This window comes from Meleagris gallopavo, chromosome 2 (genome assembly GCF_000146605.3).
Source record: "Meleagris gallopavo isolate NT-WF06-2002-E0010 breed Aviagen turkey brand Nicholas breeding stock chromosome 2, Turkey_5.1, whole genome shotgun sequence".
Lineage (NCBI taxonomy): Eukaryota > Metazoa > Chordata > Aves > Galliformes > Phasianidae > Meleagris > Meleagris gallopavo.
The window spans coordinates 92,732,085-92,744,014 of record NC_015012.2 but is presented as its reverse complement, the minus strand read 5'-3'; positions in this window follow the sequence as shown (position 1 = coordinate 92,744,014).

Below are 11,930 nucleotides of genomic sequence, written 5' to 3'. Positions count from 1 at the left end.
TTTTTTTTCCCCAGACTGCTTTTTTTTTCCCAGCTGCTATTCCTACAGCTATCGGTTCAAATTTCATGGAAAGAACTGCCATTGACTTCAGATTGAGCAGGGCAGGGTTTGGCAAAAGGAATTTTTCCCATCTCTCTGGCACTGACAACCTCTCTGTTATGACCTGACGGAGGTAGCTCCTCTGTCTCTTGGAAGTGGCCTATGGACTAGAGGTTTTGTGTGCCTTGGACTGGCAATGCCTGCCTTTCATAAGCATTTCATATAGGTCCCAAAATGTGATGTGTTGATATAGTACAGCACATTCTGTTTGATGTATTATTAGTATTAAGTACTATTTCAACATGTATTATTAAATGCTCTTCATTGTGCCAGTTGTTTTATCAGTAGTTTTGCCATCTATCCTTACATTCCTTACGGCTTCCTTGTGAATTTTTCTTAATGGTGGTAGGTGAGATATTTTTTGTGGACTCATCATTATCAAATCAATGATCTGTTCAAGTTTAATTGCGTGACTCTTCAATATGTGAGCCTGATCTCACTCTCAGGTGGGAGATCCTGAACTTCCCCCTTGTCATCCACTGCTCCTCTGGCATGTTCTCTTCCTCCAGGGCATCACCCTTTTAAAAAAATGTGCATCTTACCTGGCAGCTGGAAGACGAGGCTTCTTGGCACTTATGAAATTCTTGAAATGAAGAAAATTCACATTCCCCACACAGTTAAGCACCTGCCCACCTGGCAGGTATACTAGCAGTTACATTCCTTGCTTTTGAAACAAGGCTGATGGTGTGGGGAGCAAGGAGCATTGAAATCTGTTCCCCCATCCCACATTCTGGGAATGAAAACATCCATCATGGCTGTGGTTTCACTGGGCTCGAGCTTGGCAGCCAGCAGTCACTGGAGTTCAGCAAACTTAATGCAATTCTTTGTATTACGCCAATATCACAACAAATTTATCCTTACACTTGGATGCATGTATTGATGAAAGATTAGGTGGCCATTCCATTTTCCAGATTACACTGAAAATTTCACTAAGTTCTGTCTAAAGTATCAAAGTGATACTCTGTATTTTGCCAGAGAAGCCAAAGTGGAACAGTAAATGTCAGCAAAGTGAACTTGTCAGAAACTTACCACAGTTCGTGCTTATGGCATTCAGATCTCTGCCTGTTTCCTGTATGAATATATTGGCAGTAAAATGTTGGACTGCAGTTATAACGTGCTTTTTTTTCTGACTTCTCTTTGGGAGAGATTTATTGGCAGCTGCTCCTACTCCAGATTGTTGACATTTTGAAATAGAGGAATGTTTTATTAATTTGGGTCATTTTTGTTAGTTCAGTGGCTTACTTATTAAAGACATCACTGAGGCTATAAAGCTCAGCTGCACAAAAGCCATTTGGGAATTGAGCTGGTAAACTAAGATAGATTCTAGCAATACGAATTGAAGGATGCAGAAGTTTTTGTCGAAGCCAAAGTCAGACCTTAATATTACATGCTGACAAAAGTATCATACATATTTTTACAGTTGATTCATTGAGAAATACTAGAAAAGAGTTGAAAAGACAAACAGATAACATACAATGATTTTTCCCCCCTAAACATCAAAATACAAATTGACACAATACATAGAATTTGAGTTAGAAAGCAATAAGAGAGGCTAATTACAATTTTCAATTAAATGATGGACCTGAGTGAGCATTCAGTGGCTTGGTTATGAGATGGAAATCTTTTGACAATGATCCCCAGTGAAATGGAACAGCTAATTTTTTCCTGTGTGTGTTCCAAACTAATGTTGGTGCACTAGCTTTTCTGAAGACCTTAAGGAATATAATCACTATTCCATTATCAGGAAAGGGAACCCTAACATTGTCAGGGGGACTCTGATAAGAACTGGATAGACAATAGCATCAAAGCACCATAAGTATCAACAGTAATAACACACATGCTCTCTTACTGAATCTACTCATCTCAAACAAATCTCTGAGTTTCTCAAATATTTTGTTTAATCAACCTTAAAAAACAGTATTTTTTCTTTGGCTTTGTATCAGAGGTAGTTAGATCTCATATTTGTATCTTTCAGTCAAAATGAATAAACCATTGTGGAATGTTGCAGAACTAGTGAAAGGAGGGTAAGGGAGAGCTGGCAGGGCAGCGATAATGGCACTGCATGTCAACTCACTCTTGGAGACACTAAAAAACTCCTCAGGGTTCTTGGGCCAGGAAATGGCTCCACTTTTTTTGAGGATGATATAACCAGCTCCCAGATCATAGTGATTAGGGAAAAGCCACCCTTGGAGAATTATGCTTGCCCAAGAGGTGCAGCCCTGGAAGCAGAAGCACAGCAGGCAGCAGAAATGACAAAAGGTATCAGTTTCTTTTGATGTAATTTCTCACATGTGGCTTAAGAGGGAAAGCACAGATCTTCAGTCTGTCTCTCTGCATTCAACTGCAGAAGGATCAGTAAGCACAAACCAGTGAGCAAGAGGGATTATATTGTTCTTCTCTCCCTTTCCTCCTCGTCTAGCCATGTGAACTTCAAAATAACTTAAAGTATGGGAAAAAGTGCAAATGCAAATCCTGGTCTTCTCTGAGTTCTATTAAGACTGATTTCCTTTTCAAAAATTCAAGCTGTGGTACCCTCAACCTACCTATTTCTGATGAAGAACTGAAAAATTCGTGAAAAATGTTACCTCTTTTCTGTTAAAGAATGCCTTTAAAACATGGATAACAAGAACACACACAAAAAGACAGTCCTTTACTAAGAATGAAAACCAAAATGAAGAGAGTCTTCTGTAGTTCAGGAAACTGAATTCTCATTTAAAATCTAGCCTAAGAAAAGCTGTAACTGGTGAATGGTATCAGATGGAAAAGGGAGACCTGGATACATACAACACGAACTTTTGTTCTAGAAGAAATCTTCAGCAACACTTAAAAAATTCATAGCAGTACATAACAGATTGTGCTTCTACAGGAAATATAGAAAATTCTTCCCTATGTTATGCAGTTATGTCTACCTTTCACAGAGCATTCAAGAGCTGCTTCCTTTCATTGTGAAGGGGAATTGTAGTAAAATTCAAATTTGAAAATTAAAAAAAAGAGTGTTTTTCCAAAACATTTGAATAAAAGCAATCCACTGTCCTACAAAATTTGCATAATGTGAGGAAAATTCGAGTAATCTAATTCAATTTTTTTCCATCTGTAGTGACTATAGGGAGACATAAACCTAGACAGTTATCTGCCAGCAATCTACTGTGAAGCTGCATGAAACATTTCCAATGCATGCTGATTTCCCTTCAAAAAGGGCACTTGGATGGCTTTTTAGAGAGTTGATTCTTCAGAAAAATATAGCTTCATGCTTACAGTCCAGAGACTGAGACAGTAAATAACTCCAGTGTTGAACACCTCCCTTTCTGGCAGCTTTGTCATCAGGAAGGCGGTTCCCTACCTGTCCTTTAGGTGAGGAAGCTGGGACATCTCTTCTGTGCTAATTAAGACTGTTCCTCAATTTGCAAGCCCATTAACTGCCATCACTCTGTAGTGTTAAATGCAGTTAAAATTATACTTCTTAAGGAAATGGGGCCATTCCTCACGTAAGAGAACAGAGAGACTTCCACTGCTTCCAATGGGCATTGGACTGGTCCCCTTACAGCCCACGGAATGACAAATTTACTTCTGTCAATCTGAGCTGAAGTGACAGAGCAACACCAAATCTACTTGTTGTCCTAGCTACTGATTGACAAAGTTTATGAGGTATCGACTATGACATTTTCAGTAGCTCAAAGAATATATTGTTCATGGCACGTCACTTGCAGTTATAATTACAAAATTACAACATTAATATAAAAATAATTTTTACTAATTGAATTTGCAAATGACTAGTGGATCAACTGGGAGACAACGATAAGTAGATAGTGGCCTCATGGGAAAAAGAAGGAACTCTGCCATGCATTGAGTAGAGGAAATAAAATAGAGGAAAGGAAACACTGGCTAGCTAGTAGGATTTGCAGCAAACAGCTGATGTGGTTGCAGTGGATTGCTAGCTCAAGCCCAGCTAGGACAGGCCTTAAGATGTGCCCAGAGGTCATTCCATGGGTTGAAGGAATATGAAGATAAGGGTTTTGTGCCAGTCCTACTGAACAAGTTACCATAATCCAGAGAATGCCAGTTTGTGTGTATATGCTGTGAGGATTTGGAAGCTGATGATGTGATATTAGGATGTGGGTAGTAATGAATTTAAAAGATAGAGGAGTATAAGAAAAAAGCAAAATGGATATTGATGCTACAGCATGGGACAGATGATTTAGGGTTAAAGGAGACGCATGATGGCAAGCAGTTCAGAAATTACAACAGTGGAAAGTCATGGCTTGTGGAAGATGACATTAGGATTAGGAAAGTTTTGAGGAATATTCCCCAGAAGAGTTGGTGAGAACCTTATCATAGAGGTAAAAAGGGCTTCAAAATATTTTTGAGGGAAAAATGTCACACAGATGGAAAGATGCACCTGGAGACATGACATTTTTCTTCCATTTCTAGACAAGGCATCTGTAACCTTAACAGCTGCAGACAAACATATGGCAAATCAGGTTCTTATCTTTCAGCAATGAAATGATGTGAGTTACAATGTAAGTATATCAGGATATTTTTGACAACATATTTGGGACACAAGTAAATAGCTAATGTGCAAAAAATAGTGAAGATTGATGAGAAAAGACTCTACATTCATGTCAACAGGGTCAACTGGTTAAAAAAATAGGTATATTCATGCAAACTTAAACATAAGTGTAATTCAGATTGGTAGCCTATGTGTGTTTTACTGTGCTTTTCTCTTTCTCCTTCTCTTTTTCTTTTTCTTTTTCTTTCTTTTTCTTCCCCTGACTGGTAAAGAAATTGATTACAATGGAATTGAAAGAACACTTCAAACGCAGCAGTGAAAGATGTTTCCCCAGTAGCATACACAAGGGAATTTGTCAAACTGTGCAGAAAGAGAAAAATGGCACTCCAATTGCATTGTTATCTTCTCTGGTCTGAATTCAGTTAAAATTAGAAAGAACGATAGAGAACTGAGGTTTGTAATATTCTACATGTACAGAAAATATTGATTTCAAAGATCTGTGAAACAAAAGGAAGATGAGGTGGCCACAAAAATGAATACCTGCAGGGTCAGGACCAGCAAATCACAGTCCTGACTTACTTTCATATTTCTACAGCATTCTAGCACTGGCCCTGCCCAAGATTTTCTGTCAGTTCTTTCTATGAATTAAGACAGTTTCCTAACAACTCAGTACCATTGTCTGTGTCTATGCTCCGGGCAGTATAACACAGACTGGGGAAGCTCTGCTCAAGACTAAGCCCTCCGTTTCCCTATCTATGGATGAGTGCCTGCTGGAGCCTTCTGAGGGCATCTGAAACGCTCTGTGAGATTTGAAGGTATGGCATAGAAAACACGGGGGGCTGTGGGATACCATAGGGCATCTCATATGGCTCCAGACACTTATGTTTAAGGAGCATAAACGTGGTCTGGATATGTGTTGACTGCAATGGAAATTTGGAAGCATGCACAGACTGGATGACCTTGCAACTTAAGTGCCTCCTTCATCTATGTTTTTGCACTTCAACATAATACTTAATAATTTGCATGAACCATTCACTATGCTGCTCCTCCTGTGCCTTTTGCTATGGTACCGAACTCCTTGCTTGGCTGCTTTCCTTTGAGTTATTCTCCAAAACCTTGTGGCAATCTGCAGTGGACAGACATTTCTGCCAGACAAGTGAACTGATTCTGCATAAACTGAAGGAGAAAATCTGCTTCTTCAAAGTGATAGAAATAGAAGAAGAACAGAACAGTTGAAGTATTAACGTCTGGGTTAGTTTAAAAAATAATAATAATGGATAGAAGTATGGACTGCTTCATAGTTTAGCTGGCTGATTTATCTAGTGCTTGTCACTCACCTCTGAAAAACTGGTTCTAGATCCCTGTTGAAAAAGAGTATTTTAAATTTAACTCAACTTTGTTATTAAATAGTCTCAGCACAAGTGATGTTTATCTAACATAAGACAGTAAGAAACAAAGATGAGCACAAAGCCCAATTTACAACTCAGACATCATATTGTTATAAATTACATCTACATATTTCACACACATCACACTAAATGATGTTGAAATGTGGGCACAAATGAACATGAGATTCAACAAGGCACTTGAATTGGGTCAAGGCTGGGAGAAGAGCTCACTGAGAGGACTTGTGGTTCTTGGACAAGAAACTGGACATGAGCCAGCAGTGTGCACTTGCAGCCCAGAAGGCCAACAGTACCCTGGGCTGCACCAAAAGAGGGGTGGCCTGCAGGGAGAGGGAGGGGATTGTCCCCTCTATTCTGCCCTTGTTAGGCCCCATCTGGAGTATTGCTTCCAGGACTGGGGCCCCCAACTTAGGAAGGATGTGGAGCTCTTGGAGAGGGTCTGGAGGAGGGTCATGAAGGTGCTCAGAGGTCCAGAACACTTTTTCTATGAAGACAGGCTGAAAGATCTGGATTTGTTCATACTGGAGAAAACTCCAGGGAGACCTCACTGCAGCCTTTCCGTAACTAAAGGGAGCACATAAGCAGGAAGGAGATGATTGAATTTTTACATGGTCTGATAGTGATATGACTAGGGGAAATTGTGTTGAACTAAAAGAAGGAAGATTGAGGTTAGATGTTAGACAAAAATTCAGAAGGCATGGATGCCCTGGCATAGGCTGCCCAGAGAAGTTGTGGGTATCCCATCCCTGGAGGCATTCAAGACCAAGTTTGGTGAGCCCTGAGCAGCCCGTGGCGGTGGGGTTGGGGCTGGATTGGCTTTAAAGTCCCTTTCAGTCCAATCATTCTGTGATTCTATGATTCTATGATTACTGTAGGATTATAAATGGCAAAAATAAAGGTAATTTTAATGTACTGTTACTGACAAGATCCAAAATCAATTCATCTGAAGAAATATAGAGGACAGACAAGAAATATTCAAGCAAATCCCAGGTGATGTCTGATTATTCCTGATACTAAAAATGAGTATTGTAAGTTGCATGGCAGATTACTGAGATAGTTCCACTATTATAAGATCTCACAAGAAGTGCTTTTTAAAATTCTACTGCAAAAAAAATGTTTAAATCATCAGCATGATGACATGACTAGTAGATACTGGAAAAGCATATTTCACTTTCCGTGATGAACATATGTAGCCATTTAATCTGTTATTCCAAAGAACTCTGGCAAAATCCAGCCCAGTTTCCTTCCAAGGGTCTAAGGAAGTCCCTGGTACTCTGTTACATTTACAAGGAACTCTGAAAAAATACAGAGCCAAGCATCACATTCAAAAGCTCTCAAAAGGTATCCTTTTTACTCTTAGCTATAATCATCCACCATTAACTCAAAATAGAGTTATGGAAGCACTGGACAAAGGAAATACTTCATATGTGATGAAGTCAGAAGATAAAATTAACCAAAGTAAATACTTTGTTACCTTGGTTTCCTATGTTCTTAAGCTTTTAAGTAATTTGGGAAAGGACAGAAATGTAATCGGGAAAAATTGTACTCATTTTTTTGTAACTGTTTTTGCTTTACTGGTTGTAACTATGGAATATCTAGAACTTCTCCTTTGGTGAAAGCAGAAAAACTGCTCCAAGCCGTTTGCTGTAGAGCTGGCACAGACTATTCAGGATCCTGTCTTATGTTCAGAATCATGCTCTGACTAAACTTTCCTACAACTACAGTTTTATTACCTAAAAATTAACATTGCAAATTAAGGCTTTTATGAGGAGCCTAAGAGAATAAGTCTCCTCAATGGGCGTCATGATTCAGTCAAGTGCCCGTGTACTCCAGGTGCAGAACTGGGCTAGTTCTTATCATCAGATTTTGCTTTCCTTTCTTTCTGCAATATGAAAATATTTTCTATAAATTTGGAGGCTGTTTCAGATTGCTGCTGGATTTCTTATGAACCTAGTGGAAACAGCTGAAAAACAAAAGAGCTCCCTTTTACTCAGTCCTCCAACAATGGAAGTTGTCATCCTTGTCAGTTAATAGGTGATCAGTTTCCAGTCCAATGTGAAGTTAATTCCAAACCTTGCTGACTTGGCACTGGCGTGGATTAGGGAGAACTTGGGAAATCAGGTGATGTGGCTTCACAATGTTTATACCACCTGGAGAGTGGTCATTGTGAGGTAAGGGCCACTAAGATGATCAGAGGGCTGGAGCACCGCTCCTATGAGGAAAGATTGAGGGAACTGGGCTTGTTTAGCTTGGAGAAGAGAAGGCTCTGGGAAGACCTCACTGTGGCCTTCCAGTACTTGAAGGGAGCGTATAAACAGGAGGGGGAACGGCTGTTTATGAGGGTGGATAGTGATAGGACAAAGGAGGAATGGTTTTAAACTGAGACAGGGGAGATTCAGGTTAGATATTAGGAGCAAGTTTTTCACACAGAGGGTGGTGATGCACTGGAACAGGTTGCCCAAGGAGGCTGTGGATGCCCCGTCCCTGGAGGCATTCAAGGCCAGGCTGGACGTGGCTCTGCGCAGCCTGGTCTGGTGGTTGGCAACCTATACATAGCTGGGGGTTTGAAACTAGATGATCATTGTGGTCCTTTTCAATCCAGGCCATATTATCACCATATCATATCATATCATATCATATCATATCATATCATATATGATTTTTAAGGTACCTTCCAATCCTAGTCATTCTGTGATTCTATGATAAGTGACAGAAATGAGAAATGCTATTGAGAGGCAAAGCCAGATAAAACAAGCTTCTATTTTTTTACTCTGCTATTGACATTGAAACTTTTGACAATTCTTTTAATCTATCTTTTCTGTGTCGTGCATAGGTAGGACTGGAAAAGTAGAACTTTTCTCAGGAATATATTCCATCATCAAACTATTACTTTTTCAATGAACAAAGGATGAAAACACAAAAAAGAGCCTTTTTCTTTTCCCACTTTCCCAAACTTTTACTCTTCCAGCTTTTGTGGAGCTGAGAAACTGTAAGAGTGGGAAGAAACAAAGGAGAAGAACATATTTCACTTTCAAAAGGAACACATTCCCTTTTACATGCTTGACAACTCTTTCCAAACACAATACTTTCTATTGAAAAGTAGCTCCTCTAAGACTTTTCTACTGTTTCACAGATGGCAAGGTGACAGGTGAAACCCGCATGGAAAGTACACACTTAGCTAAACCTTGTGACAGAAAGCTTTGACAAAAATCTTGACACTTCATTTTTTTTTTATTTTATTTTTATAAGTTATACCTCTGCCTAACACTAAACTTCTGTTTTAAGGGCTTTTGATCCAGTCCTACTTTCAGATGGATATTATGTTAGATAAACATTCGCTGTCTCTCACTGTGGATGTGATAGTGTTCCCAGAGAGCTCCTATAAGATCCTTGTTGCTTGTAATCACTTCCTTCTCCTTGCAAGAGAAGAATTAACCTCAGAAGTCCAATAACAAGAGTGTAGAGTCAAATTATTCAATCAATAAAAAGTACTAAAGAGCAACATCTAAGGCTGGAGTTATAATAAAGGATTTCATATGTGATTCCCCAGTGCATTACAGACACAATTTAGGTGCCAGTGTTGAGGAGAGCTGTCCAGCTCCAAGCCCTAAAATTGGTAAGATCACAAGAGGCTAAATCTTTACCAAAAAAAGCCTTTAAGCACAATAAGTTCTTCAGGTGGGCTTGTCCAGATGTGCCTAAAATGATGTGGGGATTCCCCAAACAGAGTTTTGTGTGATCTTCCTGAAGCCCTCCTCTAACCAGAGTCATTACAGATGTGAGTATGTGCGTGTCTAAATTTCCCTATTTAAATTGGCACTGACAATTATATGAAGAATCACCTGCAAACGCTGCTTTAAACTTCCCACTCTAAATTTTGATAGAGCAGTTTTGCTGTAACAAGGTGGCTTGGTTAAATAAACATCAGAAAAATGCCTACCCAAGGCATTTGTCAAGCTATAAAGTAGATATCTCTCTTGCATATTGGGTTTTACATAATTGTTTCAGAATTCCATTTCAATACACCGATGTATCTATGGATGAATCTTGATGGTTCTCAAGTGAAATATTGTGAATCAAATCATGATGACAGTCTTGACTATTTAATTAATGTATTAGCATGTGTCTGTAACTCTCGATTCGTATGAATGACAAAATTAAAAACTTCATTTAACTATCCTGTTCTCAGTGGAAAAGAATGCAATTTAATGTTCCATGGTGATATTTACGCTTGCTACTTTACTTATGTTTATGAATTGTCTAATCTACCTTGCTGTAGAAGAGGATGGAGACCACAGTCCATGAATAAAAATGAGAAATTAAGATTTTAAATGCCTTTGTCAGGGGTGATTCAGAGGTGTTTTCACATGACAAAAATCCATTGCTGTTCATGCATCTTCCTGTCTTGAAATCACACACACTTTGGTTTAGCTTGAAATTTTTATATTACCTCATGCCAGTAGGCAAGCGAAAGTGCTGCTATTATTTTATGAGAATAAGATGGATGAGCTAGGAATGTGACTTGACATAGTAGTCCATGGTAAAATGATCCTTGTCCATCTATAAAATCATAGAATTACAAAGTATCCCAAGCTGCAATGAAGTTAAAAGGATCATCAAGTTCAACTCCTGGCTCCCCACAAGGAGTCTATTTCCATACTGAACTGTAACTTGTTCTGCTTGCCAGGGTGAGTATTCCTATTTAGATAAGGGCTCAATGTGAGTATATTATAAACCTGGATTTTGAGTTCCTGAGTGACTCCCACTTTTATATCAAGCTAAATTGTACTATGGCTCCATACTGTTAACACCATGCCAGGATACAGAGTATTTGGCTAATTTGTGGAGCAGCTCCAACAGAGTACATGGTCTGCTGGGCAGCCCTTCTCTCATTTCTATACCAAATACTGTGATGATGTCCTATCTATTGCTTAGGAAAATCCCAACTCACAGACTTTAGCTCAAGACCTATGAAAGAAGGTAAGTTTACATTTGTTTCAGAGAGGACAACAGATTTAAATGAGATAATTCATATTGCTTGCATTTGAAGCTGATATGTTTTTCAAAAGGCTGAGGTTCACAGTGATAGTGGGACAGGGAACTTGGTCTGGGGAAAGATTTCAGCGGGAAAAATCAGAAAACTTGTCATTTGATTAACTTCTATTTTTTCAGGTAATATACAATTTTATGAGTTGAGCTAGATGAATACAAAGATTGAACAAATACAATGCAGGCTAAAAATACAATGTTGATATATATATGCGTAGAAAATAAATATACACTAATACATCTCTGGACAATTTGTTATCAATTACCCTGTTAAGTACATCAAATTATAAACTTCCTTCTTATTTATTTTAGTAATTCTCAACTGTTTCTTTATATCCTATTTGTAAAAGAGAAAAGAACATTGAACAAACGTGGTTCAATCATTTTGATGAGAGGCAAAGAAGTTATTTAAAGTCAGAAGTAGAAGAATTATTGTCCTTTTCTGTTATCCCTTTAGAAATAATATATTAAAAAGTATGGTTCCTCATCTTGTCTTATTAAGAATAATAGTATTCTAAAAAGGTATTCCAAGATAAAGCTGAAGTTCACATATTTTTTAAATGTCATTGGGTCCTAGATGAGAATATTGTTTTATTAATTGAAATTGTCCCTAGACATGGAAATCCATTTATTAGTCTCATTAACAAAGCAAATGATTTTCTAAAAATATTTTCTATTTATCAAAACTAAACATATATAAATATAATGGAATCAATTTAAAATGAAATGTGGAAATTGAAATGAAAGTATTATTATATAATAAATAGTTTAGGAATTTGCAGACACACTTGGTATGGGCTGCACGTCATTCCTTTTATTTCCAGTCTGGTGAACAATCACAGCTATAAAATCTCTGTAAATTAGGAAGA